We start from the raw sequence: 6,000 nt of genomic DNA on the forward strand, positions 1-6,000 counted from the left end.
CTGGAGCTTTTGGCTGCTGTCCATCGATACATTGGAGCTCCAGGCAGCTGCACAATCAGGCTTCTGCCAAGGCTTCTGCACCTAATTTTGATATTTTTTTTTTTACCATAGGAAAGGTCTTGGTGGTAAGTAGTTTGCCTCTGCCAAGAAACATTTTTATCAGTGAGAATAAAGATTTGATTTCCATCTGGAAATTGGCCAATTTGACTAGTGAACCTCTAAACATCAGCACATGGCATCCCAATTCTCAAAGCAATTTAGCCTCTGTCAGATACAGAAGCCCATCACTGGGGCAGCTGACTCTGCTGCTATTAGAAGAACAGAACAAATGGCATATTCACTTCTTCCTAGCTCTATTGAACAAGTTGCTTCAGACAGGTGAATTTTCTTCCCTCCATCATAAACAATGTGAACTCTCCTCTCTAGCACACATATTGGTCTCAGCTGAGCCCACATTGGCATCACTTGTTTTTGTAACAGTTCAGAGGCTACTACTAATTCCTAAATTCTCCTTCTCCTTTAATGTGGTACCTCACCCCACTTAATTGAGTGAGGTGAGATTATATGTATTTGTGTGTGTGTGGCAGCAACTGGAGGTTGGGTAGTAGGCAGAGTGGATTTTTCTTAAAACTCTAAAAGGCTTTTATCTTGTGGAAGTTTATGAATGGTCCCCAAAGTATAACTGGTGTGTAAGAAAGCTTGACATTCATCTGCCCATCCATCCATCTCACAATCTAGTTTAATTACTTGTAGTAATGCTCAAGATCTCTCTTGGACAATGATTCCCCAAGGTGGTGCATATGGAGCATAAGCAGTGGATCAGTGGTAGAACACCTGCTTTGCATGCAGAAGGCTTCAAGTTCAATCCCTAGCATCTCCATTTAAAATGATCAGGTAGTAAGTGATGTAAAAGACCTGAGACCCTGGAGAGCCGCTGCCAGCCAGAGTCCTAGATCAGCCAGTGGTCTGACTCAATGTAACGCAGCTTCACAAGACAAGCAGAGCGTAGAAGAAAGAACTGAATGTATTACCTGACAAGGCAATTATACTGTGATTGATTCCTAGGAAAGCTACTTAGTCTACCATTAGCATGGCATATTATAACCAGCTGAGAGTGAGCCAAATATCAATTCAGAATCCAAGGCTGCCCACTGAGACAAGCATTTACAGAGTCAACCACCTGTAACTTCATTGCTTTAATAGAATAACATGCCATACTCATCTTCGGTAGTAGGGAATATTAATAGCCCTACTGTGACCCTAGAGGGACCAGAAAGTGAATGTTTCCAAGTTCACACTAAGATGATAGACACCAGCATCTCCTCCAATTGTCTCACTTGACTGGCATCACTGTTCAGTTCCATCCGTGTCGGTGGCTCCTTTAGTATATGTGTTTAGCTCTTTCTGTCTTCATCATGTATTATACCAGTGAACACTGTAGGCAAGAATATCAATATTCTCTGACAGTTTATGGGAACAGATTTTAAATGAGAATGGATCATGGCTGCTTTTAACAATTTTATCTGTTTCCAAGTGGCCTCACTTTGAATTCAGCTTGATTTTCTTAAATCTCAAAAGCCTGATACTGAGTAATAAAGTTCCAATTTAAACAAAATGCACCTTGGCCTGAGAAATGTCCAATCTGCTTTGCAGATCTTTGTGTGATGTGCTGGGCTTTATTTCTGCCAGATGTATGTTGCCTCCCTAGTGACTCTTCCCTTTAAATTATATCCCCAACAAGCCTGATGAGTTGCAGGTGTTACCTAAACAGAATGTCATGCTCCCTATCTCAAGAACATTGATTTGCACCTACACTTTATCATGCGCTTCTGTAAATCTAGGAAACAGACAAGAACACTGAGTCTTTATGGCTTCCAATCTCTCACATGCCATATGTTTCTCTGTGCTGGGACAGAGAACTGACTGATGAGTTTGGAAAACTTGCTAGCATTTATGCAAGAGTTATACTCTGGGCTGAAATTAGAATATAGCTGAGCACAGCACCTGATGGGACCTTGACATCACCATGATCTCATCTCTTCCAGGTACAGCTCCAGCTGCAAACACTAAATAACAAGGCTGTGTTGCTGTAGCTGCACTGAACAGTTTCTCTGCATATTTATGAGGCTTGTTCAGAGACAGCCTCATGTCTCATTTCTTCTCCTTTCATCCTCTTGGGTTTCTTGTTGTTATCCATGTCTTATCCTAGAGTGCTACTTAAAAGGAAATCCTATCTTAGCTAGGGTTGTCAACAGGCCTGGAGAAAAATGTCCTGTTCCTTTAATAGAGGATTAAATTATGGGAGTGGGCAGTTTGAAACTTTTCAGAGCAAGAACGTAAATAACATAACCTGCCAAATTATACTTCATCAGGGCACAATTAAAGAGACAGGGCATTTTTCTTCAGGGAGTTAGCAACCTTCGTCAAATCAGAAGAGAGGCTGGAAATTTTGTGACTCAATCTCCCCATTTGTTGTTGTTTTTTAAAGTGTCAGCGGTTGTGTAGGGCCCCAGTTTGGACTGGATTGAGCTTTAGTGTGGTAGATAACGAGAGTTTAACCTTTTTGTCTCTTTCCCCTTTCTCAAATAGGTTTTGATTTGTTAAATTTTGTGGGAGTAGAAGCCATGGCTTTAAAAGGGGGTAAAGACATTAATGGATTCAGTGGGGTTAGACAGATTCAATGGTTACTAGGTGTGGTGAGTAAAGTGAACATCCATATTCAAAGGCATTAAACCTCGGAAATCCAGTGCTAGGAAGCAACATCAAGGAAGGCCTCGGTCCCTGTGCCCTGTTTTTCAGCCCTCTGGGACAACTCGTTAACCACTGTGTGAAACAGGATGGTGGATTAGACAGACCACTGGTTTGATCCAACAGGGCTCTTCTTATATTCCTGTGAAGGATTAAACTTCCTCATCCCCTGCACTGTGGTCCTGATGTGAATTGGGACCCCATGTGGCTGCTGCTGCCACCCTTTACAAAATGTATGGAAACTACAGCCCCCATTTCATGGCTGTGCTTTTCCCCACCCCACTGTTTTAGTGCCAGACTGAATGGTTAAAGGAGTTCCCTAAAATTACATAGACCTTGTACTGACATAAGGCTTGAAGGGATTGGATGCAATGCATTTTTACTATGAAATAAGCCCCCTGTAACAAACCCAGAAAGGAAATGGGTGTTGCATACATTTTCTGGGATTTTCTCTTGTGCTTCCATTGGCGATTCATGCTAGAGCTTCTCCATATCAATTTAGCCATCCCTCTTAAAATAATCTCACTTTCTTTACTTAGACCAGCTATGCCCTCTGCCTTATGTGATGGCTAATGTCAGATGTTCATAAATTGCTTTGGGGGGGCATCTTCATTTTCTCATAACTGTTCATAGTCTGGAATCTCTGACCTCTTCCCTTTACAACACCATTTTCAAGAGAAAAACACTTGGGGTAGAAGCTATCATATGAGTGAGTATTGCAGTGTGGAACCATTTCTGTCACAGGGAACAATCTAGAAGAGCGATCACTCTTCCATAGAGTCACAGTAGTCAGTGAAAAAAAGACCTTGGAGACCTTCAGTGCAAAACCTGCCAATGCAAGATTGTTCTTTTAAATGATTAGTACATTGTTTGGTCCAATTTTGCCAATGCTCAGTGACAGAATTTTTGCCTGATGACACAAGACTGTGCAACTCAATATCAGAGAATCTTCTAATCATCCTACAAGCCATCACCTTTTTTGCTGTTAATTCCAGACAAATAAGGGCAGATCAATGATACATCTATGTGCTGACTCTCTGATGGCTCCGGCTGAGGAAATACCAAGTTTTAATAACACCATCAACAACAACATTCTATTTATATACCACCCTTCAGGACAACTTAATGCCCACTCAGAGCAGTTTACAATGTATGGCCGAATCCACACGGCTCAAGTTTGCTGCTATTTTCCCGCCATTTATGCGCTTCTCAGAGGGCTGTTCACATACTCTCACCTCAATCCCACAATTCTTTTGCCTCTGTTGCGCTGCACCTCAGACGAGTTTGTCATGCTTTCCAACGCTTCTCGTGCGCAGTTCTCACCATGGATGTGAACAAATAGAAGCGGTTCACAAAGAGACCGCCCCCTCTTAACCACCCCCGCTTCCTTGTTTCTTGCCTTTCCGGAATACTGTCCCTCTTTGCCAAGCAATTCTTATGGTCCCAACTCTGTCCGAGGCATGCCCGCACCCCCATCTAGGTTTTTTCTTTTTTAAAGGGTGCTTTCCTAGCACTATTGCGCAATCCTGTTTCAATTCCCAAGCGGTTTGGGAAGTGGTGTTGTAAAAAGCCCATGGAGGCATCGGGGGGGGGGGGCATTTTTATTACAGTGAATAATGTTTTACTGCCAAACGACAGCCTAGGTAATTTCCGGTAAGCGGACTGTGGCTGCAAAGGTTGACTCTTTCCAGGTTGTTTTTTTTTTTAAAAAAAAAAATTAAATTATCAGTATAGTGAAAAATTGCTATCCTAGAAATATAGTTGATCAGTAACACAGTAGTCTGTGGTAATCGGCCATGCGAACACCTGTGTCCCACCAATGTCCACAATCTTTTTCAGTGACCCATTGTGCTCTCCTGGGGCTCTTGGACCAACAGAAAATGCTACTTTGGTCTCGCATGGCCTGAGCCTGCGATGCAGCATGGTTTTTTCTATGAATCAAACATATTTGCAATACAGCGGAAAATCGATATAGCAGAAATCTCTCATTAATTTTTTTTTTAAACGTCATGTCATCATTGGCGACGGTGGATCTAGACCCGCCCCTTATCCCACTTTTCTCCCAGGGATGTGAACGAAGCATAGCACATCGCTGACTTAGTAAGAAAGGGAACGTGAACACAGCCTGGGACATTGCGGGATAGAATCCAGCGCAATAAATGCGCAGGAAAACTGGAAGGTAGGGAAGTGTGGATTCAGCCTATGTCATAATTATCCCCACAACAAAACACCCTCTGAAGTAGGTGGGGCTGAGAGAGCTCCAGAGAACTGTGACTAGCCTAAGGTCACCCAGCTGACTTCAAGTGGAGGAGTGAGAAATCAAACCCGGCTCTCCAGATTAAGAGTCCCACGCTCTTAACCACTACACCAAACTGGCTCAAACTGGCTTTGTTACTTAAGATCTTTAACTGGAGATCAAACCCATGACTTTCTAAATGCAAGGTATAGGATTTAGTACTAAGTCTACAAGCTGTTCTGACAGCCCTCTTTAACAACCCAAAAAGACTGTGAGTGCAATCCCCAGGTCCCATGAAAGAAAAAAGCAGAGAGCTTATATGTAGCTCATATTAAGTACACCTGCTCTGATGGGGCAACTAGTGGATCTCTGGAGCCATTTTTGCTTCAGTAAATGGCACATGGGGTGGAAGTCTTAAGTATCTTAAGTAAGTAAGACAGACCCATGCACCATGGCCTGTCTGACCGTTCTGTCAAACTACCCACTATAACAAATCTTCCCATATTACAAGTTACAACAAAGAGGTCTAAGGTGAAAATCTTTGGTGGCAGCGAAAACCCTTTGAGGGATTCAGAGAGGCAGCAATATGTAGGTCACACAAAAACAAAAGAGCAGGTATTCTTGAGGTAACACAATACGAACTGGGGAAAGGTTTGCAATATATACTATCCAAAAGGAGACCATTCAGTCCAAACAGACCATGAGGACTTGTAGAAATTATTTATATAGTTGAAAACTTCAACAGGCACAATTCAGTCAATGTACAATTAAAGAATCCCAGACTTCCAAGCCAATAAGGTTCTATTCCTCATTTCTTTTTCAGGCTTTTATACAGGCACAGGGACTAACAATCCACAAACCTTACATGTGGTGGAGCTGTCTCACCCTGCCGTGCTACCCCGAAGAGAGCTCCCAGTGGGAGATTGGCAACGGGTATGCCGGCTTCGTTGTTTTCCCGTTTTGCTGTAACCCGCTTTTTCACAGCCTCTATGACATCCTTTTGCGTATTGTGCTTC

The sequence above is a fragment of the Eublepharis macularius genome, chromosome 2 (assembly GCF_028583425.1).
Source record: "Eublepharis macularius isolate TG4126 chromosome 2, MPM_Emac_v1.0, whole genome shotgun sequence".
Lineage (NCBI taxonomy): Eukaryota > Metazoa > Chordata > Lepidosauria > Squamata > Eublepharidae > Eublepharis > Eublepharis macularius.